The 22,788-nt window shown below is 43.9% G+C and overlaps 1 protein-coding gene across 2 annotated transcripts in view; it reads left to right on the forward strand.

Annotated features, from left to right (window-relative positions):
• Positions 1–22,788, forward strand: part of TFAP2E (transcription factor AP-2 epsilon) — a 92,858-nt gene that overhangs the window by 40,795 nt on the left and 29,275 nt on the right. The window lies entirely within an intron of this gene.

Here is a 22,788-nt window from a genome sequence, read left to right on the forward strand (position 1 = left end):
AGATAGATTCTAGTCAAATGGGGCTGTGTCCACATGGGTACATTTCCCCATTGTGATTTTCTGTTCTTCATTCTTAACCTCTAATGCCTGCCATCTCCGCCCCGGCCATTACCAGAATGTTTTTTGCAAGCTTGTTACAAAAAGCTAGTAAGTGTATTATGTGTTGATGGGGAAAACGGCAGGCACAAGGGGAAAGTGAAAATGGGACCAGAGGTGTGTGGAATTCAGCACCTTCCCATCCACACTGCGGAGAAATCCATTCTGACTCCTATATTTCAGAAAAGATTGGAGCAAAGCAGGTTTCAGAAACATCGGCACAAACCGTGAGAGGCAAGAGAAAAAGCATAGCTGAAAAGGGGATGATGTGTAAAAACCTCGTTCTTATTTGTGAGCTGGGTGGAGCAAATCCTTTGTGTAGAAGCATCCTGGCTTTCAATCTGTTCCTAGGAACTCTGAGTGGTCCTTGCAGTGCTGGGAAAATACTGGGGCTTGGCTCTGCTTGAAAGCAGCCCTCCAGGGCAGTAGCCCACCAGGAGCTTTCCCAGAAAGTTCAATAGCTAGTCTGCCCCTGTTTAAAAGCTTTTTGCACATTGTGCACGTGAAGCTGCCTTATGCTGGGTCACAGGGCTTTTTTTGAGCAGGAACGCACAGGAATGTAGTTCCAGCTGGCTTGGCACCAGGGGGCATGGCCTAATATGCAAATGAGTTCCTGCTGGGCTCTTTTCTACAGAAAAAGCCCTGCTTAATCAGATCCATCAAGGTCAGTCTTATCTATTCACATCATGACCTGATTCTTTCAACAGGAGATTTCAGGGATCAAACCTGGGATCTTCTGCATGCCGAACAGATGCTCTGCCATTGAGCCAGGGTCCCTCCTGAGAGTTCTTCAGCAAAGGCTATACAAGCTGGCTGCAATCTAGCTTGTTTGCCTGCTGTTGCTGGCCTTGTGATGCATAAGACAGCATTGGGTGATCAGAGTTTATGCAAGATGGCAGCTTGGCCCTCCAAGGACATGCCCCAGAATCCTCTGCAGCATGCACAGAGCACTTCAGCTGACCATATAAATGTGGACAAGCATTCTGCAGGGTAGCCATTTTGAAACCCACTGTGCTCAGCCAGTGAAGACTCAGCATTCTAACTACAAATGTGGGAAACATACAAACGGATTTCAAGTTGCTTGTGACAAACAGCCCATTTTTTTTCCCCTGTATTACCACATCTGTCTTTTTTCAGTGCTGGCAACTGTCTGATAAAATTGTCATCCCCACTGCTATTTGTCCTTTATCGAGGAAGCCTAATTGAAGTTTTTTCCCCCCTTAAAGGGTGGATAAATACCTGTCAGGGATGGCTGCTGGGGAGATGAGGCAGAAAGATAATCTCAGGGGAGCATTCAAGCAGGACTTCAGAAGTATGAGGGAAAAAAAAGAGATCTCTCTGTCATTAGGAAACAATTTTGTGATTTATTTACGTATTTTATTTGGAATCACGAAATCTAGACTGTTGGGTTGCAGCTCTGGAGGCACTCCAATAATGGATGTATAGGAAAGGTGGGGGAGGCATGTGATTTAGATAAAAGCAAAGCAGAGATGGGAGGAAGGGAACACTCTGCCAATGACCTCTGCACAAGCTTGTAAACAAGAAGATCTGCCTGGATGAAGGTCCCCCAGGGTACATTATTCCTCGTCTCTTTAGCAGAACGCTGTAATTATAGATCTAGTTGGAGTGGATCCATATTCCCATTGCACAAATTGATACTTACACTGAGTCAGTGAGTATTTAACACAATCTGTTTAGCAAAGGAGTAATTGGACTGTGAGGCAGCCGGTGGTAGGTTGGGGAAAAGGGGTGTGTGTGAACGGCTTGCTCAGAGACCCTGGAAAAGAAAAGGTGATTCCAGCCCTGGGCGGCATACCAATGTGTGTTGTAGTTCACTGCTGTCCCTGTTTAATAGCAGTGGAATCCCTTTTCTCAGTCCTTCTGTTTGATTGTGAAACGTCTTCTATGGCAGTGTCTGACACTTGGCAACTTTTAAAGTCCAGAATTTCACAGTCTTCCAGTTAAGTTCTGAGAGCCCTTGAAACCCAGACTGACTTACCACCTAGATACTGGTTTGAAGAACCATTTTCATGCCAGCGAAGGTAAATGTTACTTGCCAAATTCAAGCCCATGTCTGGGAAGGCAATGAAAAATTAAGATAGTGTATGTTTTGAATGTGGTGGGAGTAAAAAACTGAACAAGAAGAAATCTTTCCCAGCTAAGTTTCTGGCTTTTACTAGCATTTCTTGCTTCCTTCCTTTGAGGTACCTTGCATATCAAAGAGAGAGCTCGGGCTTGCACGGCCATGCATGCTGAACTCTGCCCCACAGCCATGTACAGTAGGCTACCTGGGGCATAGAAAACCTTCTGGTTTTGCTGCCTGCCCAGGCCTGCACAAAGCAGGTGTGTTGTCAAGCTATTTTAAGGTTGTCGATACTTGAAATAAGAATTAAAAAGCAGGTACCTCTGGGCCTGGGGATGTAGCCATCTGAGTTGGGGGAGGACTAGAGGCTTGAGCATGTGTTCATTTAAGGCAGCGATCACCAACATGGTACCTGTGGTGCCAGCCATTGTGTTCCCTGACACGCACTTGCTTCTCCATAGCAAAGAGCCAGTCCCCCCTTTCCTCTGCTCCAGTGAAGCAGAAGGGACTTCAGAATTGCCCAAGAGGCATCATCCTTTGGGATCTAATTAGATGATATGTTAAATGCAAGGTCAGTTGGGGGAAACCCCAACCCAGTTTGCACTTAACATTGAGTTGGCACTCAACTTCAAAATAACAGAGGTGGGCAAATCAGCTCCTGAGTGCAATATGAACATATGAAGCTGCCTTATACTGAATCAGACCCATGGTCCATCAAAGTCAGTATTGTCTATTCAGACTGGCAGCGGCTCTCCAGGGTCTCAAGGTGAGTTTTTTCACACCTATTTGCCTGGACCCTTTTTTGGAGATGCTGGGGATTGAACCTGGGACCTTCTGCTTACCAAGCAGATGCTCTACCACTGAGCCACTGTCCCTCCCAACATATAATAATAATAATATTATAATAATAACTTTTTATTTGTATCCCACCCTCCCCGCAAGCAGGCTCAGGGCGGCTCACAACATGTAAATACAGTGTACAATATAGCCATGTGCAATAATCAATTATAAATTCCAGTTTTAGATTCATATACAATTTCAGTTATAAAATCATCCTTAAAATCATTAAAATTACATTAGACTTAAGATTGTGGTGCTATAATTAAGATCTTTCATAAAATCCAGTGATTAAAACATAAAACATATCCAGCAGGACTTTCTTGGCTCGGTATTAAGTGAAGGCTGTTTTAAAGAGGTGGGTCTTACAGGCCCTGCGGAATTGATCTAAACATCGCAGGGCCCGTACCTCCTCCGGGAGTTGGTTCCACAGTAGGGGGGCCGCTATAGAGAAGGCCCGATGGCAGCAGGAGGGGCTTCATCATTCCTTCCATTCCACCTTGAGCACTTTTGCTAGCAGAAAAGGGCCATGGAGGGTGGCTCGCTTGTTTTACAGCTGGTTCCATGTGTCTCCTGGGAAGATTTGCTCACCCCACATTATTTTGACAGTGAGTACTGGGTCATATGTAGAGATGCTAGCCTCCATTATGGCCTGGGAATCTCCAGACTACAGAGGTCAGTTCCTCTGAAGAAAATGGATGTTTGGAGGGTGGACTCTATGGCATCGTACCCCACTGAGGTCCCTGTCTTCCCCAGGCTCCATCCCTAAATCTCCAGGAGTTTCGCAACATGGTGCTAGCAGGCCTGTCCCTCCTCTGCCAGTGGCCAGGGGGGCCTGGCAATTCTAGTCAAGCTTACCTGGATCTAGCATTTAATGTACCATCTAATCGGACCCTTTGTGTATGCCTGGATTATGCATTTGGAAACAGTAGCCTCCATTGCAGGAGGATGCTGGGCTCCCCATTCTCCCCCTCGCCCATTCTACTGTGTGGGAGCAGGCGATGGAGGCTACCGAGCAGGAAACCTGGCTTGCCCCAGTTGGCATTGTGGGCTGGGGCTGGCAAGTATAGGACTCTACAGGATACTGTGTGGTACGCTGGCCAAAAAATATGGTGCATACTTTCTGTAGCAGGAATTTGGATATGGACAAACATATTACAGATCAAGGAGGAGGCCCTGGACTCAGTTCCAAAACAGATTAGGTGTGTGTACATCTAATATATGATGTCTGAATCCCCGCCCCCACTTCTATTGACCCCCAAAGAGCATTATGCTCCAAGGAGAAAAACCTGCAGGTGATTCCTGGCCTGAAAGATATCCAGCTGTCCTCAACCAGAGCCAGGGACTTTTCAGCCCTGGCACCAGCCTGGTGGAACTGTCTGCCTAATGACATTAATGCACTAGGACTTAGTGCAGTTCCACAAGGCCTGTAAGACACAGATGTTCCAACAGACCTATGGTTGAGGAAAGCAACAGTTTGTCTTCCAGCCTGGCCTCCTCCATTCCTTCACCCCCTCTCTTGGGGAAATGATGTGAATGGGTACTTATGTGCTATCTGACTCACTATCGTTTCTCTACTGTTTAATTTGGTTATAATTGATTAATATATTTATTCATTGAATTGTTGTTCACTGCCCTGAGCTAGGGTTGCCAAGCCCCTTTGTGTTGCTGGCAGGGAGATCTGGGGGGGGGGGCTTTCTGGGAGTGGGTGGGGATGTCCTGGATGTGGAAGTGATGTTATTGTGTTGGGAATGTTGCATGGCAACACTCTACTTTTTGGGCAAACTCTATGGTAAAATTGGGTTCAAACCAAAGAATTTTGCTTTAAAAGTGGACAATTGCTGACATGGCTGTTTGAGGTGAGGGTTTCCCCCACTGGCTGGCAGCAAGGAGAAGCTCCAAACCCAGGGGATCCCCTGCCCAGACCTGGGGATTGGCATTCCTACCCTGAGCCCTGGGGAGGGTGTTCTATAAGTCAAAATGAATAAATCAGTAATCTGTAGGGAGACTACTGGTTTATGAGCCTATGAAGACCCACAACCTGCCCCCAGAAATACATGATGAGACTTTGAAGAGAGAGAGTATGATTGAAATGAAGAATTGTGTCTTCACATCTGTGCATATACTACATCGTTTATTTTTATTTTCCTCCCAGGATTTTAGGGCAATGTATCTGGTCCTCCCAGGGTTAATAGGCATGTGAAGATGCCTGACTGACAACCAGTGGGAGAATAGGGAAGGCATGGGGCAGTGGCCATTGGTGATGGCATGAATCCAGGTTTCTCCTGGAAGTGACATCAGCGCTTTCTAGGTATTTTCTATGGTGATTCCTAGAGAGGACTTTATGTTAAAACTTTAGCATTTCTGACAATTCCTAGAGAGGACTGATGTCGCTTCTGGATTTCCCCTAGAAGCGACATCATACTATTAGCTTGACAGCCATTTAATTTTTTTCTCCTGCTTATCTAGGAATCTAGAGTTTTTAATAATATTTTGGTTGATTCCCAGAGAAGCAAGATGTTCCCTCCAAGCTTTCCCAGAAAAAAAGAAAATGCTGTTGGACAGCAGCCCCCCTCCCATGTCCCCCCCTCCTTGCAAATTCTCCTGCTGGTGGTTAGTCAGGCATCTTCAGATGCCTGTCAACCATAGGAGGACCAGATACATTGCCTTTTAGCTAGTTCTGTTATAAAGAGGTGCTAAAGGTTTCCTCATGAGTTGCCCTGCCTTTGTTTGAAATTGAGCATTTTGCAGAGAGGTAACTCTCCCTGCCTTCTCCATGCATGCTTCTTGAGCTCAGTATAAAATTACCTAATAAGCAAAACAAAGGAAACTTTAAAGTGAGGTTTCTCCCTTAGGCTGCCCAATATGTAAAATATCTAATTATGGTGCATCAAGGTGTGGATGTGTGTGTGTGTGAATGTGAGATAAAGTCCTTTGGGCGCCATGACCATGGGCTCCCCCTCAGCTCTTGCCACACCTCTGAGGCACTGTTATCACCAAGTTCCACATACCTTGTTACGACTTGTTTAATTAGAGGTGTGCAGGTTGTGTGTGTGTATGAATGAATCTGTTTTAGCTGCAGGTATGAATTTTTTTTAAAAAAAGCAGGTATTTTGGCAGAGGTTCTCCTGGGTAGCTCTCCTTTGCAAATTAATAATCATGACAATTAAAGCAGGTCACTTCCAACTCTTTTGAAAAATGGTGCTCTCAATGTGATTGCGCTTCAAGGAATCAACACAGTGTTTGTTGAGAGGCAAACTCCCCTCTACAGCTCAGCGTGCCCTTTCCTGTAGTTCGTCAACTCTTGTGTGTGTGTGTTTGTATGTATGTGGGACTTTGGACCAAATTCTGTGGTTGGAGAATGAAGTCCCACCTTGAACAGGCCTGTGGTCACAGGAGTGTGTGGGTATGCCTGCATGTGAAAAGGACTGTTCCTAAACTTTCTTTTCTATCTCTCCCTGTCTGCTCACCATGGTTAGAGAATCATGTGGTTTGGTTCAAGACAAAGTGCAGCAAAATTGTTAGAGAGTGCTGGACTATAGAGGAAATCCAGATTTGAATCCCCTTTCAATCTTGAATCTTACTGGGACGCCATTTTCTCTCAGCCTAACCTACCTCATATGGTGCTGTGAGGAAACAATGTGGGCGGGGAGAGAACCTAGCCTGTTGCCCAGAGCTCCACAGAAGAAAGACTGGATAAAAAGAGGATGGGATAAAAATGAGATAGTAGGCTCCAAGGAGACAAGTTGAAGAAGGGGAAAAGTCTGTCACATATTGGAAGGAAACTATCAGAAGGCAGGAGTGGGGAAAGGAGTCATCAATAACCTAATCCAGACCTTCCTCTGGTTTCTTTTCTGATACCTTTACACATATTTGCCAGTACCCAGGTGTTTTTGTCTAGCAAAGTGCATTAAAATCTTTATTGCCCTCCAAACAATCTTGTAAGTACGTGACCATTGTTGCTGGTTTTCAGATAACATCTGCCTGAGGCCACAAAGCTAAGCCCCATTTCAGTGTGACATGCTGAGCATGCATAAAACACCCTTCACATGTACAGTCCCACCCACCTCGTGTTATGTCTAAATTGGCTTGGGCATCCCATCTAGTATTCTGAGGTATATTGCCTCTGAATCTGCTGTCTCCTTTGAGGTTTCATGGCTAATCCATTAGTTGGTCCAATCTGGTCCACGGCCATCTAAACCAGTAGTTTGTGCTGCAGATTTCATTAATTAATTATGCATTGGGATGAGTAAGTTCTTTCCCTGGAGCATCCTCACTTGATTACCAACCAGTTTCGTGTAATGATGTGACTCCAAGCTTAAGGATGAAGAGAGAGGGAGAAAAATATCTCTTCTGGCAGAATGCACTGTTTTGAATTGGAGAAGTGCTGAAGGGCTTACTGGGGAGCTTCAGCCAGTTACACACTCCCAGCGTAACCTACCCAACAAGGTTGTCAGGTGTCAGAGATCTAGCTGACAGTGGCTCTCACTAGAGCACATTGTGCCACTAACAAAAGGTGCTAAAAATGGTCCCTTCCTGTTGTTGCTTCTTTCAAATCTTTGGCCCAGCAACCTTAAGCACAAGGACGTGATGCCAGTTATCTGCACTGTCATGGTAGCTACACGAAAGGTGACCTTTTCCTGGCCCCTAGCAATGCTCTCAGGAATGAGGTTCATCCAGAAACAATCTCTTATCTTGGGAAACTTCCTTCAGCTACTGGTAACTGCAAAAGAGCAGCGTTTGACTTTTCGATTTGCTTCAGTGTCATGCAGTCTGTACTGGCCAACCCTCCTCCTGCTGTTTATCTCGCTCTTTACCATTTTTAATTTGCTAATCTCTGTGTGCCAAGTCTCACAACAGCTTCCATGGTTCCTGCATAACAGACACAGGTCTGAGGAGAGGAGAGCCTGACTCACCCAGAGCCAGATAGGGAAGTCCCTATGGCACAGCAGGGGCTTGCTTCCATAGTGTGTACATATATATATATGTGTGTGTGTGTGTGTGTGTGTGTATATGTATATATAACATGAGCCAGAGAGATCTGGAAGACATGACTTCAAATTCCCATGCTGCCTTGAGCCCCACTAGCTGACCTTGGGCCATTCATGTTTCAGTCCAACCTCTCTTGCACAGTTGTTGTGGCCAGGAAGAAGAGAGAACCATGTATGGCACCCTGAGCTCCATGGAGGTTAGGTCAGAATAAAAATATACTTCAAAGTATTTTATCCCCAATATTTTACTGTCTCTCTGCCTAATTACCTCATTGGGTTGTCATGAAGATAAAATGGAGGAGAGCCCAATATACCACCCTCAGCTTCTTAGAGAAACATGGGATAAAAATGTGTTAGCTGTTATCTCTGGACATGAAGGATCCATTTAACTGTCATGTGGAATAACTGTTGATGAGCCATTCTCCACCTATTCGTCTAATCTTTTTGTTTTTAAAAGCCATCTAAACCAATGCTGGTTAGCCTAAATTAGATACACATTGCAGCAAGAAGCACTTTCTACTGCCAATTTGCTCACCTGGTCAGCCCCAAATTCTGTTATGTGAGGGAGAAAAAGTTTTAATAAGAACACAAGAGGAGGCCTGCTGGATCAGATCAGTGGTCCATCAAGTCCAGCATCCTGTTTCACATAGCAGTCCCTGCCCTAGAAGGCGAACAAACTGGGCGTAAAGGCCAAGGCCTTTCCCTCGTGCTGCCCTTTAGCACTAATATTTTGGAAGGTTTGCTGCCTCTGGACATAGAGGCTGCCATTAGTCATTATGGCTTGTAGCCTTTGATGGCCCTCCTCATGAATCTGTTTAACCCCCCGTTAAAGACATCCATGCCCATGGCTGCCGCTACCTCCACTGGCAGTGAATTCCAAAAATTAATAATTAATTCAGTAAAGAGGTGTCCATCAGCTTCATTCAGTTCACTTCACACATCTTTTTACACCATCTATAACTTAGTAAATATCCCCCCATTCTTTGTTCTAAACAACAATACCCCAAAGGTATTAGCCTTCTTTTGTATGGAATGTGCTGCACCCCTTTGGTAATATTATAACTATATTTTTAATTATATCCATTCATAATAAATGATGACCAAGCAATTTAAAGTAATACAATAACTTAAGAGCTCAGACATTTCAATAACTCATTATAATATTTTATATTAGTCTGAAATGTGTTTAACCTTAATCCTTCCAGTACCAAATCAAAGTCATCAAAATTTTGATCAGCCCCAATGAGGATAAGCATCTTTCATTTAGATTAAAACATTCAGGTTTAATCATTACATTCAGAGGAAATGAGTCAGAGCTTGTACGCAAGTACCCCATTGGTTTCTGCACGAACAAGAAAGTGGCAAAGATGACTGGATTTGGTCAGATTCCCAACTCTTTTCAGGGAAGACCGTGCAAAACTGATACAGATTATATATTGTGCTTAATGTGGGTTTAATGGAAAATGAATGGAAAATTCACATAAATACTGTTCCTTGTCTGTAATAGGTATTCATTAGGTATTGTGGATATTATTTATTCATTTCAATATTTACACCCTTTTTGTCTTCCCTGTAAGGACCTAAAGCAGTTTACAATATCATTCTCCCTTTATTTTATACAATAATAAATCCATTTTATACAATAAAATATGCAGCCCTGTGCAGTAGGTTAGGCTGAGAGAAAGTGTCTGGCCCCAGGTCACCCATCAAGCTTCCAGGGTAGAGTGGGAATTTGAACCTGGCTCTCCCACATTCAGCCACCGTTCCATGCTGGAATTGAGTTAAGTGCAGTACAGGGAAATGGGATCAACCCAAGCCAGGTATAGCACCCTGAGCTTCTTGGACCAAGCGTGGTAAATCAGTGCGGAGTGTTAATGGAAGAGGTGACTGAAGAATGTAGAGAAGCTCTGGCTGCTGTGTTCATTAACCGGATATTTGCCTCAATCCACACAGTGACAATGTTCCATGTTCCTTCCATTGTCAATGAAAATGCTTTTGCATTTGCGGTGGCAACTGAGTGTCCACATAGTCATTTCCTGCACTTTCCTAGCCCCACCCCCCGCCCCTACCCCCTACCCAGAGATTTTTCCCAAATTTAAAAAAAAGTATTGACATATTGGTATTGTGTGCCAATATTTTTACCACCAATTTGGGTTATTTAAACACCTGCAAAAACCTTCCATTGCCACTGGTTGGGGGGGAGTGGTGTCTCTGGGAACCGACACAAGGCAAATGGAGCCGAATGTGGACGGGAAGGACAACAGGGTGCACTGTTGTATCCACAAAGCGTGCTAAGATGCTTCGGTTGCAACCTGTCTAAAAATGAAGAAATCAGATCAGGGAAAGATTTGAGCAGAGTAGGAGGAAACACAAAGCGGACAATTAGGTGTACATCTTGTAACATCTTGTAGGTGTTCCAAAAAATATCCAATTTAGATACAAAACTGGAGCAAAATTTCTGGAGGAGATGAACAAAAAAAAGCCTGATCAGGAGATTTTGCCTATTAATCACCACTCCAAATGGTGTTCTGGGTATCATGCATGACTCTTCAGCATAATCAAGGGCATTTCATACATTGCGTGGTCAATATGCATATTCTCCACTTTATCATGCAGCAGCATCAGTCAATATGCGGCTTGGAAGATTATGCACATTGACCAAGCAACATGCAAAACCATATGTTTTTATAGTTCCCTTTTTCTTCTTTGGACATTATCCACAATGTTTGGCAAATGTGCGCTATGGGTAGCATTGTTGTGTCCATTTTCCACTAACCTCACAATAACCGCAGCGTCAGATCTAAGGGATTATTTCTATGAGACACTGGGGTTGAGAGAGCTTGGGGACCCTTTATTCAATCTGTGAACTCAGAATCATGGTAATATGTTACTTGTTTATTTTCCTCTGTTCCTTATGTGCATTGTTCCTGCTATGGCAAGGAGCAGAATCTTAGTTCCACCATCGCATTTTTTCTTGAACAGAAATGCCTGAGGGGGAAAGTATTCTGCAATGGGCCAAGTAGCACCTTCCCTGGAGCATTTCTATTTAGGGTAATGTGACATGGCAGGAGGAGGCTAAGTTTCTTCTACACACTGCCACAGTTCCAACCACAGTGCGAATCACACATACAAGGAATAGAAGAGAGTATGCAAGTAATGTGTGATTGTGATGGTGTTCACTAGGCTTGCCATTTGCCCACTCATGGCAAACAGACCCCTGCCTCAGCCCCAGTCTCCTGTCCTCAAGGAACTGAAGAATAGGAATAAAAATGAGCAGAGAATAGCCTCCATAGTGGTACTCTAGGAATTTCACCATTACTCTGTGGTATTTACCATAGAGATTGGAGGAATTCCTAGAGTGTCACCCACAAGTGGCATCACATCCACCCCAAAGTTCACCCTTCCCAGGCACCTCCCTCAGAAATCTCCAAGCATTTGCTGAAGCATTGCTGGCAACCTTGGAGTTCACAAATCAGGGCTCGTGGAAAGGGACTCTGACCCATGGCTTAAAATCCCAGGTTCAAAAAAGGCTTGAAGTTACCGATTGCTTACTTCAAAGTAATCTAATCAAGGAACAGGTGTAGTGCACCCCTGGAAGCATAAGGTTAAGGACCACAAGCCGATGGTTTCATAATATTGTACTGTGACATGGGTGGGGTGGAGGAAAGCACCTTTAGCCTGGAGCCATTTCAACCAAGAAATTCCAAAATGGCAGATGGGAAAGGCATATTTGCATTGTGCGGTTAGCAGCTTTAAAACCATCGTATCAGGTGTCCTGTAGATTGGCAGCTAATTCTGCACTAGGAAAAGCAGCATTATTATGACTATTATTTGCCAAGGATAAATCTTTGCCGAAGGGTCTCTCATCACTGGAAAATTGAAATACATTTTAGCAAATTGACAAGGCCACAGCTTAGGCTAGTTACATAGCCTTTCCAAAAGACTTTGTTCCCTGCCTTTCAGTTTTATGTTCATCCAAAGCTGAGCAAATCCAGGTCTTTCTTTAGAGAACACAGGCAAAACTTCTCAAGCACATTATTCGCAAAATGGATTATACTCTTCAAACCCCACAGAAACCCCTCCTCACCATACACCTTGCCAAGGTAATAATGGAGGCTCCCCCCACCCCGCACTGAATAAACGAAGTAGAGTAAATAGACATTTTGTGGTAATGATGGTAGGTGGGTGGGTAAGCCACAAGGTCACCTGGGGAGGCAAAGTTAAACCGCAGAAAGATGAGCAATTGGGTAAGTTTCAATTAAAGCATTTGAAATAAATTAAAGCAGTTTACATTTTTCCCGCAATTAAAGCTGGAGCTTGTCAATCATCCTGCAATTTTTTTTAGCTAATTGGATAAAATAGTGAGAGGTGTGAGAAGATTTAGGTAACAAGCTAGCAGACTGCATGCTGCTTCTTCTCCCAAGAGATCCTTGTGCTCCTTTTGTTGGTGGGTCCTGAGCCACCCAGCTGTCCTCAACCAAAGCTAGGGCTTTTTCTGCCCTGATCCCAACCTGGTGGAACTCTCTGCCAAGTTTCATCTGGGCCCTGCAGGACTTCTTACAGTTCCACAGGACCTGTAAGGCAGAGATGTCCCACCAGGAATTTGGTTGAGAGCAGCAGTGGTTAAGGTTGCCAGGTCTGTATTGGAAAAATACCTGGATACTTTGGAAATGGATCCAGGAGAGGGTGGGGAGGAGAGGTTCCTCAGCAGGGTACAATGCCATGAAATCCACCCTTCAAAGCAGCCATTTTCTCCAGGGGAGCTGATCTCTGTAAAAGTGGGAGATCGCCAGGCCCTACCTGGAGGTTGGCAACACTAGCAATGGTTCCAACTGGCACTCCCACTTCTAACTTTTTCCACCTACCCCCATGAGATAGTGACACCATCAGGACTTGGACACCATCTGGTTTTTCTTCTAAAACTCAACATTTATTGTTGCTTCCTTGGTTTTTAATTGTTTTGCTGGTTTTATACTACTGTAAATCACACTGAAAGGAGCCCCGTGGTGCAGAGTTGTAAGCTGCAGTACTGCAGTCCAAGCTCTGCTCACGACCTGAGTTCAATCCTGGCAGAAGCTGGTTTCAGGTAGCCGGCTCAAGGTTCACTCAGCCTTCCATCCTTCCAAGGTCGGTAAAATGAGTACCCAGCTTGCTGTTACGTTGTTAGCCACCTTGAGTCTTCGTAGAATGGGCGGGATATAAATCTAACAGAATGAATGAATGAATGAATGAATGAATGAATGAATGAATGAATGAATAAATAAATAGTTAGTAGATGGCTGGGTAAGGCAATGGCAAACCACCTCATAAAAAGTCTGCCGTGAAAACTTTGTGATGCAATGTCACACCAGAGACGGAATCTACTGGTGCTTGCACAGAGGACTACTTTTTACTTTACCTTTAAATCACACTGAGCTTGATTTCTGGGAAGGGCAGTTTAAATAAATAAATAAAAGCTGCATAAGGGGGGGAAAAGGCTAAATAAAGATGATGGCCTTGATCCGAGAGGCCAGATGCAGGCATATCTCTAACTGGATAGGGAGCCATTGTGTCTATTCTCAACATTGTGCCCCAGTTAAAACACTCTGTGATCAGCTGTTTGGGACATGGGTACATTGGATACCTTTCTCACCCCCCCCACCCCCAATCTCTCCTCTTCACCTGATATTGGATGGCAGTATGAGAGTTTCTGAAGAGTTTTTCTGCTGTTACGTGCATGCAGAATTGTAATGAATCAAAATGATTGCAAAGTTATGAAAACCTTATTGTTGTATGGAGAGAGCAAAGGAGATGGCAGCCTTGACTGTATTTTTTTTTAATAATTATAGCAGATGGTGTGAACTGAGAGTTCCTTTGCTGAACTGATAGTGGCATACATACTGATAGTGGCGATCCTGGATTTCGTGCTAAGTAATGCCCAAGACCTGGTGAGAGATGTAAAAGTGATCGCACCGCTTGGGAGCAGTGACCATAACGTTATTGATTTCACTATTTGTATAAATAGGGAGTTGCCCCAAAAGACCAGCACAACCACATTTAACTTTAAAATGGGTAAATTCTCTGAGATGCAGAGGCATGTGAAGAGGAAACTGAAAGGAAAGGTAAATACAGTCAAAAACCTTGGGGAAGCTTGGAGGCTATTTAAAACCACAATCCTAGAAGCACAGATAAAATATATACCACAAGTTAGGAAAGGTACAAACAGGTATAAGAGAAGGCCTGCATAGTTAACAAACAAAGTAATGGAAGCTGTAAAAGGTAAGAAGGACTCCTTTAAGCGGTGGAAAGCTAGTCCAAGTGAAATTAATAAAAGGGAACACAGGCAATGGCAAATCAAATGCAAGACTGTGATCAGGCAGGCAAAAAGGGACTATGAGGAGCATATTGCAAAAAACATAAAGACCAACAATAAAATTTCTTCAAATATATTAGAAGCAGGAAACCAGCCAGGGAGGCAGTGGGGCCCTTGGATGACCAAGGGGTCAAAGGATTACTGAAGGAGGATAGGGAAATGGCTGAGAAACTAAATGAATTTTTTGCCTCCGTCTTCACTGTGGAAGATGAGAAGTGTTTGCCTGCTCCGGAACCACTTCTATTGGAAGGGGTGGTGAAAGACCTGAGCCAGATTGAGGTGACAAGAGAGGAGGTCCTACAACTGATGGACGAATTAAAAACTAATAAATCACCAGGTCCGGATGGCATACATCCAAGAGTTCTGAAAGAACTCAAAGTTGAACTTGTGGATCTCCTGACAAAAATATGTAATCTTTCATTGAAATCTGCCTCCGTTCCTGAGGACTGGAAGGTAGCAAATGTCATCCCCATCTTTAAAAAGGGTTCCAGAGGAGATCTGGGTAACTACAGGCCAGTCAGTCTGACTTCAATACCGGGAAAGTTGGTAGAAACCATTATCAAGGACAGAATGAATAGTCACATTGATGAACACGAGTTATTGAGGAAGACTCAGCATGGGTTCTGTAAGGGAAGATCTTGCCTCACTAACCTGTTACATTTCTTTGAGGGGGTGAACAAACATGTGGACAAAGGAGACCCGATAGATATTGTTTACCTTGACTTCCAGAAAGCTTTTGATAAAGTTCCTCATCAAAGGCTCTTTAGTAAGCTTGAGAGTCATGGAGTAAAAGAACACGTCCTCTTGTGGATCAAAAACTGGCTAATTAATAGGAAGCAGAGAGTGAGTATAAATGGGCAGTCTTCGCAGTGGAGGACGGTAAGCAGTGGAGTGCCACAGGGCTCAGTACTGGGTCCCATGCTCTTTAACTTGTTCATAAATTATTTGGAGTTGAGAGTAAGCAGTGAAGTGGCCAAGTTTGCAGATGACACTAAATTGTTCAGGGTGATAAGAACCAGAGAGGATTGTGAAGCACTCCATAAGGATCTGTTGAGGCTGGGTGAGTGGGCGTCAACATGGCAGATGAGGTTCAATGTGGCCAAGTGCAAAGTAATGCACATTGGGGCCAAGAATCCCAGCTGCAAATACAAGTTGATGGGGTGTGAACTGGCAGAGACTGACCAAGAGAGAGATCTTGGGATCGTGGTAGAAAACTCACTGAAAATGTCAAGACAGTGTGCGATTACAATAAAAAAGGCCAACGCCATGCTGGGAATTATGAGGAAGGGAATTGATAACAAATCAGCCAGTATCATAATGCCCCTGTATAAATCGATGGTGTGGTCTCATTTGGAATGCTGTGTGCAATTCTGGTCAAAAAAAATATTATAGCATTGGAAAAAGTGCAAAAAAGAGCAACTAGAATGATTATAGGTTTGGAACACTTTCCCTATGAAGAAAGGTTAAAACACTTGGGGGCTCTTTAGCTTGGAGAAACGTTGACTGCGGGGTGACATGATAGAGGTTTACAAGATAATGCATGGGATGAAGAAGGTAGAGAAAGAAGTACTTTTCTCCCTTTCTCACAATACAAGAACTCGTGAGCATTCAATGAATTGCTGAGTAGTGGGGTTAGAATGGATAAAAGGAGGTACTTCTTCACCCAAAGGGTGATTAACATGCGGAATTCACTGCCACAGGAGGTAGTGGCGGCTACAAGCATAGCCAGCTTCAAGAGGGGGTTAGATAAAAATATGGAGCAGAGGTCCATCAGTGGCTATTAGCCACAGTGTGTGTGTGTAAGTTTGCATAACCACAATAAGATGTTGCCTACAGGTTCATAGCTAAGACTGACTGCTCAGCAGAAAACTGGATAAGGCTTTTTGGCTGACCACTCACTGCAGAAGTAAACACATATCTACTATGTCCATGGAGATCAGGGCCACAAAGCTCACAGAACTATGGAAACATTGCTGGTGGGGAGGGGAAGGTGACCTGACCATAGATAGTTCACAGTAGACTCATCTTCCATCAAAAAGTATCCCAGCAATACAGAGGAACTAGGTTGGAGCCCCTCTGTCAGATGCCTTTGTGGAATTACTTTGTTGTATGGAGGAACATTTGAAAATGTGAGTCACCTGCTATGGTTACAATCCAGAGGCCAGCTTACTACCTCAGGGAACTAGACAGAATATCCAGGACTTTTTAAACTCCCATTATCAGGAAGGGTTGCCAACTCTGGATTGGGAATTTCCTAGAGAACTAAGGATGGAGCCTGTGCAGAATGGAGTTTGGGGTGGGGAGGAACCTAAGCAAGGTATAATGTCATACAGTCCACCCTCCAAAGCATCGGTTCCAACAATACGCTGTGGCTAGTAGGCAGTGCTCCATATGTTTATCCAGTCCCCTCTTGAAGCTGTCTATGCTTGAAGCCGTCCATGTGAATTCCATGTGTCAATCACCCTTTGAGTGAAGAAATACTTCCTTTTATCCGTTCTAACCTGACTGCTCAGCGATTTCATTAAATGTCCACAAGTTCTCGTATTGTGAGAAAGGAAGAAAAGTACTTCTTTCTCTACCTTTTCTATCCCATGGTTCTGATTCAGGTCTGTGGCATTGAGGGTTTGAAGGAATGCTGGAAGTTCCAGGCACAAAACTCCCATACTCTTGTCTGGTTTGTAGACTCGGACCTTTATTTCATGTTGTACTGGCGTTGGACAATGCACAGTCTACAAATAATTCCAAGTGCTGTCCAAGGGCTTTGGTGACACACATGCAAGCGATGTCAAAAGAACCGGAAGGAAAGGGTCACAAGCTCACAGAGGCACAACACATTAGGTGGGTTTTTAATGCATGCTTTGCTGCACACCACACAGTCATAAGTAAAAGGTCATGACAATTGTACCACCACACATGATGTATTCATCATATTAAAATGGACTGTGATATCTTGGGAAGAACTCTGTCTTCCTGGGATGAAATACTGTATGAAAGGAGTGTTGGGGAGGGGGAAATGCTATATATCTTCCGCAGTGCAAGCTGTGAGGCAGGGAATATGGATGGAACTCACCACATTACATGTGTTTTTTTGCACAAAGGAGAAAGTGGTTTTATTTATTTTTAATATTAAAAATCATGATATTCTGCTCTTTCAATAGACCCATGGAGGATTATAACAAACAATTGGTGGTGGAACGTGCCATCAAGGCTTAGCGGACTTATGGTGACCCCATACGGCAGGGGTGGCAAACTCATTTGTAATAAGGGCTGAATCTGACATAAATGAGACCTTGTTGGGCAAGGTCAAGTGTGTCAAAAAATGTAACGCCAGGTACTAGATATAAACTTTATAAAGGGCACAGACAAACACAATTAAAGATTTTTTTAAAAACTTAAAATAAAACATAATTAAAACATTAACACTTGTTGGTCTTAAGGATGCTTTCTTTGTATCTTTCCCATAGGATCCAGGGAACTGGGCAAAGGAAGCTCTGGCTCTTTCCTTCCTTCCCCATGGGACCAGGAGGAGGAGGAGGAGCCTCAGCCAATAGAAGGAAGAGGCTCAGTAGCTCTGTTGTGCGATTGGGAGAGCCTGGCAAAGCAAGCTATCCTTCCCCCCCTTCCTCCCCAAGGGAGGAGCCTCAGCCAATTGAGAAAATAGAAGCTTTGCTCTGTAGCTCCTATGCAATTGAGCGAGCCTGGCAAAAGCAAGCTATGATGCAGAAGGAAGCAAGAGAGAGGGAGAAGGAAGCAAACTATAGCCAATTGTTTGGGGGCCTGATAGGAGCCTTCCAGAGGCCTGATTCAGCCTCTGGGGCACATTTTTGACACCCCTGCATATGGTTTTCAAGACAAGAGTAGGAGCAGAGGTGCTTTGCCATTGCCTGTTTCTGCATAGTAACCTTGCCTTCTTTGGTGGTCTGCAATCTAAGTACTTACCAGGGCTGACTCTACTTGGTTTCCAAAATTTGACAAGGTCAGACTAGTCTGAGCCATCCATGTCAGAGTAACAGAACAAGAATGTATTTGCAGCTCAAAATAAAAAGTAATAAAAAGAAAAGGCTTGCCCTCTTTTATAAAATAACCAAAATATTCATCTACTCACAATGTTTTAATAAATGACATCATCTTGCATGACAGAAATTTCTCTGCCTGTTGATCAAAAGAGTATACAGAAAGGTTCTGTTTTCAGGTTTGTAGGAGAATTTGGGGAGGAGAGATCATTGGGGTTAAGACAAAGTAGCATTTCCCTTTGTCTCCAGTTTCATTTATTTCCATTTGTTTCTCTTTGCTGAACAAGGTGTAACCTATTGAAAAATTAATAAACAATAACCCAAAAGCTGGAGGGGAAAAGCAATATTTAAGTCCTTTTTCATCCAATTTGATCTAAGAAAGGAGGGGAGCATGTGTGGTGGTTTGCACCCCTGATGAGTCCCAAGGCATAAATTGAAATGTTTAGGCATATACTGCTATATTAATCAGGAAGGAGCTGCAAAATTATTATAACTGAAAAGAAAAAGGAACTAGGCTGATGTTTTATGAAGTGAAAACCTGACAGATTTAACCTTCAAATCCCACAAATATTCTACGCAAAAAAAAAAAAAGGGGGGGGAGGAAAACACACCCCAAAAACCATAGCACCACTGGTCTGTTCCCTTCTTGAATCCAATTCCTTGGAGGAAGGCAAGAGAGAAATAAGTAAATAAATAAATAGCCAATCTGACCCCAGGGGAAATTCCTTCTCAGGGCCCCAGATAGGATGATCAGTTAGCACCTGAGCATGAAAGCAAACCTGTTTGTCCAGACTCCCGAAGGGGAAATTTTTCCAGCTCTTTTGCACAAATCTCTTCCATCTGATAACTCAGTTGTGACTGCTGGCTCCATAGAAGGACAACCCTCAATCATCAAGTCATCCAATCGTAAATATGTAGACTCTTTGTGGGACTTTTTATAAGGTACTTTTAATGTTTGTTCTAAATGACTTACATGTTCTGGTCAATGACTGTAATAATAAACTGACTGACTGAAGGACAAGAGAACTCAGTTCTTGTGTTGTGTGTCTATTTTATCCTTACAACAATCCTGTAAGGTAGACAAATTAGCTGATATATTGGAGCTTCTGTAGTCTGGCAGATCCCTTCCAAAGTGGCCCTGGGTAAGAAACAAGAGTTGATTCAGCACATAAGTATTTGCAGATTTAAAAACACTGGCAAAATACAACATGAAAAACAGCCGAACAACACGGAACACATAAAGCTGCCGTTCCCTGTATGCTTCCATGGGAGTCCCATTGAAGAAAGCAGAACTTCTGAGGATAGGATTGCAGGGTAAGCATAAATCTGGGCCAGGGTGGAGACCAGCATCGGAAGAATCTACACACTTGTGGTGGACAGCTAATAAAACAGTAGATCTGGGCATGTCCTGGTCACAGGGGATGGCATCGTGGCGTGGCACAGCTGGTTCTCTGCCACCCTATGCAGGCCTCCAGGTAGGAGACACACAACTGCTCCAAAAGTGGGGTGGGGGGTGGGAAGAAAACCAGGGTTTCTTTTAGAGTTGCCAGCCTTCCAGGTGGGGTTTGGAGATCTCCCAGAATTTCAACTATCTCCAGGCTACAGGCTCAGAAACACAGCTGCTTTAGAGGGTAGGCTCTATGGTATTATACCCCCCCTGAGGTCCCTCCCCTTCCCAAACCCCACCCTCTGTAGGCCCTACCCTAAATTCTTCAGGAATTTTACATTTCAAAGTTGGCAACACATTTGGTTGCCCACTATAACCCCCATGTTTCCATGCTCCTGGAGTTGCCAGGTTTGTGTTGGAAAATACTTGGAGACTTTGGGGGTGGATCTGGGAGAAGGTGTGATTTGAGGAGGGAAGGGGCCTCAGCATGGTGCAATGCCATAGAGTTCACCAGCTGTTTTCTCCAGGGGAGCTGATCTCTGCCAGCTGGAGATCAGTTGTAAAAGCAGGAGATCTCCAGCCCCCACCTGGAGACTGGCAACCCTAACTTGGCCTAGTGCTTTCCCCCCCTGCCTTTCTTCTTTCCTCATTTATACTCAACAATCAGCACCATCCCAAAGAAAAAGAAAAGCAAGAAAGCAAAGTGGCTTTACAAATAGCTGAGTAAGGAAGGAAAGCGAAAGGCAAAGGTGAAAAGGAAAAATTCACTCAATGAATGCAGATTTTCAGAGAACAGCAAGGAGAGATAAGGAGGCCTTCCTGAAGAAACAATGCAAAGCAATAGAGGAAAATAACAGAACAGGAAGGACAAGAGATCTCTTCAAGAAAATTGGAGAAATCAAGGGAACATTTCGTGCAAAGATGGTCATGATAAAGGACAAAAATGGTAGGGACCTAACAGAAGCAGAAGAGATCAGGAAGAGGTGGCAAGAATACACAGAAGAATTATACAAGAAGGATCTCAGTGTCCCGGACAACCATGACAGTGAAATCGATGACCTTGAGCCAGACATCCTGGAGTGTGAAATAAAATGGGCTTTAGAAAGCATTACTAACAACAAAGCAAGCGGAGATGATGGTATCCCAGTTGAGCTATTCAGAGTCCTATAAAATGATGCTGTTAAAGTGATGCACACATTAAGTCAACAAATTTGGAAAACGCAAAAGTGGCCACAGGATTGGAAAAGATCAGTTTATATTCCAATCCCAAAGAAGGGTAATGCCAAGGAATGTTCAAACTATCGCACCATTGCACTCATTTCACATGCCAGCAAGGTCATGTTAAAGATCCTACAAGCCTAGGCTTCAGCAGTATGTAGATCGGGAACTACCAGAAGTTCAAGCTGGGTTTCGGAGAGGTAGAGGAACTAGAGATCAAATTGCCAACGTTCAATGGATTATGGAGAAAGCATGGGAGTATCAGAAAAACGTCTATTTCTGCTTTATTGACTATGCTAAAGCCTTTGATTGTGTGGATCACAACAAACTGTGGCAAGTCCTTAAAGAGATGGGAGTACCAGACCACCTCACATGTCTCCTGAGAAACCTGTATAAGGGTCAAGAAGCAACTGTCAGAACGGGATATGGAACAACTGATTGGTTTAGAATAGGAAAAGGAGTTCGACAAGGATGTATTTTGTCACCCTGCTTATTTAATTTATATGCAGAGTACATCATGCGGAATGCTGGCTTGGATGAAGCACAAGCCGGAATTAAGATTACCGGGAAAAACATCAACAACCTCAGATATACAGATGACACTACTCTAATGGCAGAAAGTGAGGAGGACCTAAAGAACCTCTTGTTGAGGGTGAAAGAGGAGACCACAAAAGTAGGCTTGAAACTCAACATCAAAAAATCTAAGATCATGGCATCTGGCCCCATCACACCGTGGCAAATAGAAGGGGAAGACATGGAAGTAGTGACAGACTTCACATTTCTGGGATCCAAGATCACTGCAGATGGTGACTGTGGCCATGAAATTAAAAGACGTTTGCTCCTTGGGAGGACAGCTATGGCGAACCTGGGCAGTATAATAAAAAGTAGAGACATCACCCTGCCAACAAAAGTCCGTGTAGTCAAAGTGATGGTATTCCCAGTAATAATGTATGGCTGTGAGAGCTGGATCATAAGGAAGACTGAGCGCAGAAGAATAGATGCTTTTGAGATATGGTGCTGGAGAAGACTCTTGAGAGTTTCTTGGACTGCAAGAAGATCAAATCAGTCAGTCCTAAGGGAAATCAACCCAGACTGTTCACTGGAAGGTCAGATGCTGAAGCGGAAGCTCAAATACTTTGGCCACCAAATGAGAAGGGAGCACTCCCTGGAGAAGATCCTGATGCTAGGAAAGACAGCAAAAGAAGAAGGGGGCAGCAAAAGATGAGATGGCTGGACAGTGTTACTGATGTAACAAACACAAATTTGAGCAGACTTCGGAGGATGGTGGAAGACAGGAGGGCCTGGCGTGACTTTGTCCATGAGGGTGCAAAGAGTCGGACTCGACTGTGCGACTGAACAACAACAACAAGGTTGGGGAAGCAGTGTAAGGGGAAAGGATTAAGCCCCCCATTCTCTCTGCCTTATCTGATACCCCCACACTACTGTATCCACTTATAAGAAACACAAGAAATCTGTTCATTAATCTTTCTGCAGAGGTAATTTCTGTTGAGGAATTTTATAGTTTAGTTCAGCACGGTTCCTTATAATATTCCCCTCTCTATTAGTCATTTCCCTAAGCGATGCAGGGAATCTGGGAGAGTCTTAACTGTTCTGGAAGATTCCAAGCTATCGTTTACATTTTAAAAAAAAATGTGTGGGTGGTAAATCTGAGGGATCTCTTTGGCACAAAGATATTGCTCAAGTTGTACACCCAAGATAAGTGAATACCTGAATCATCCCCTGGGGGGGTGGGAAAGCTAATGACAGTGGGCCGTTTGGAAATAATAGCTGAAGGCTCTGACCTCCTCTGT

This window comes from Heteronotia binoei, chromosome 17 (assembly GCF_032191835.1).
Source record: "Heteronotia binoei isolate CCM8104 ecotype False Entrance Well chromosome 17, APGP_CSIRO_Hbin_v1, whole genome shotgun sequence".
Lineage (NCBI taxonomy): Eukaryota > Metazoa > Chordata > Lepidosauria > Squamata > Gekkonidae > Heteronotia > Heteronotia binoei.